Source organism: Coenobita brevimanus, chromosome 63, assembly GCF_032717465.1.
Source record: "Coenobita brevimanus isolate Jiangsu-jjx chromosome 63, ASM3271746v2, whole genome shotgun sequence".
Classification (NCBI taxonomy): domain Eukaryota; kingdom Metazoa; phylum Arthropoda; class Malacostraca; order Decapoda; family Coenobitidae; genus Coenobita; species Coenobita brevimanus.
Window position 1 is genome coordinate 45,660,770 of NC_137016.1, and position 2,420 is coordinate 45,663,189.

Sequence of the window (2,420 nt, forward strand, 5' to 3'; positions counted from 1 at the left end):
TAACCTCTTGTAGTGTTCAAGTAGTTTCTCAAGGTCAGGAACACTGTTACATGTCTTAATACTAAATATCTCCTTCCAGTCCATCTTAAGCTCACACAACCAGTTCTTGCCTAACATAGTTGGTCTATCCACATAACTAGCTACAATTAATGGCAACTTCAAGTTCTGATTTTTGTACTTGACGTCACACTCCAGCTTCCCTTCTGTGTCCAAAATCTCTCCAGTATATGTTTTCAACTTAACCACTGAGTCTTCCAAAGGAACATGTGCAAATAACCTCTCATATGTATCTCTACTCATTATAGAAAAGTCATCTGCAGTATCTACTTCCATAGTTACTGGAGTATTGTTAATACGCAAGTCCACACTATACTTATGTCCATGTTTTCCTGCACTACTATTGCAAATAGTGAACACATGCGCACTCTCATCATTATGAGGTTCAGAACTGCTGATACTCTCATTAATAATGTTTTCTGTTTCCTTTTCAGCACTTTCAACGACATTTACTCTACCTTTACCACTTCTGATAGGGGCTGTGCAGACAGAAGCAATGTGCCCAACACGCTGGCAATTGTAACATCTTAAGTTTTTGAACTTACAATGAGAACTCTCATGTTTCCCTAAGCATCTCCTACATTTCAAATCAGAATGTATGCCTTGTTTGGTGGCTAGGTTCTTCTTTCTGGCCACAGTCACTTTGCACACAGAGCCACTACTACTAACATATTCACCACCAGTATTTGGAACAAATTCTCTGGTATTTTTCTCAGCTAGTTCCATGCTAGTGGCTATCTGACATGCCTTTTCAAAAGTTAGATCCTTGTTGTGGCATTGAGAAGTGTAAATGTAGTCAGGCAGCCCTCCCCCCCCATCCAGCACCAATACACTAGGGGTTAATTAAGATCCATATTGAACTCCTCCACAGACAAAAGGATTAAGTTTGAACACACTTGAGATTATCTCCTAAAACCTTGCCTTATTTTCAGGGTCCGTCTGTGTTACTCAGGCTGCTGTTCCTGCGATTGCTGAGTTGGTGCTGCTGTGCTGGCATTGATCCTGGTGGTGCTGCCGTGCTGGCGTTGATCCTGGTGGTGCTGCCGTGCTGGCGTTGATCCTGGTGGTGCTGCCGTGCTGGCGTTGATCCTGGTGGTGCTGCCGTGCTGGCGTTGATCCTGGTGGTGCTGCCGTGCTGGCGTTGATCCTGGTGGTGCTGCCGTGCTGGCGTTGATCCTGGTGGTGCTGCCTGCTGCAGTTGATCCTGGTGGTGCTGCCTGCTGCAGTTGATCCTGGTGGTGCTGCCTGCTGCAGTTGATCCTGGTGGTGCTGCCTGTTGGAGCCGGCGGTGCTGGCTCAATTTTTCTCATCAATGCAGTGGCTATACCCAAGGGTGGTTGGGGTTTATCGTTAACGTAATGCCACTCGGGGATGAGCGTGGCTGGTTACTCTCATCTTGAATGTCGGGGCCAACTTGCCCAGCCCTGGGGTCTTTCGCTGCTCATAGAGTGATACAAGATTGTGTGGTGAATGTTGAAAAATACTCAGTGGCCTCAAAACTCGGGAAATACCTGTGATAGATATAGAGGTTCCGTTGATCCTGAAAACCTTTCTACATCTCAGTTCCTTCTACTACAACTACAGCTACAACCACCCGTCTGAAATGTGAGTTAGAAAATTTTTGGATGGTCCACCTTGACTTGGCAGAGAGGTTTGTCTTTGGCAGCCTAATTTCATCGGCCAGAAGCAGAGTAAGACAAGGCTAGCAATACTGTGGCTCTGCATCCTTTCCAGATCACTTTTAAGCCAAGTTGAGATGGACAGAGTATAACAGTTGCTTCCCTACTTACGATATTTTAATAGAGAACTCCTGACCTCATCGTTGGGTGGGAAGAGGAGTCAGGAATGATGATGATAATGCCTAATGATGATTTTAATTATGATCAGTGGCAGTGCTGGGCTGCATAACTAGATCATTCCACCACTAGGGTATACAAGCCCAGTTAACTTAGTCAAGGTACTGAATTTACTTGCCTATTGATGACGACGACGATGATTGATGATAGAATAGTTAGTGCTAGGCTCCATAACTGGATCATTCCACCACTAGATATAGAAGGCCAGTTAACTTAGTCTAGGTGCTGATTTTACTGGCCAATCAACGACGACGATGATTGATGATAAGCTAGGATGATGCAGTGCCAGGAGTCAATCCCTGGCACTATCAGGCTGGCAACCACACAGCCGAATGAAATCTCAAGCCGGTAAGTGTTTAATCTCAACAGCAATTCTTCTTAGCTCTTGTTCGTAAGTGGGAGAGCAACTGTCTTTATTCCAACTAACACCAGATGGTTTTATTCAACTGAGAGTGATGCATTGGGGGTCTAAGGATAATAATGAGCTTTATTTTTAACTTATTTTCA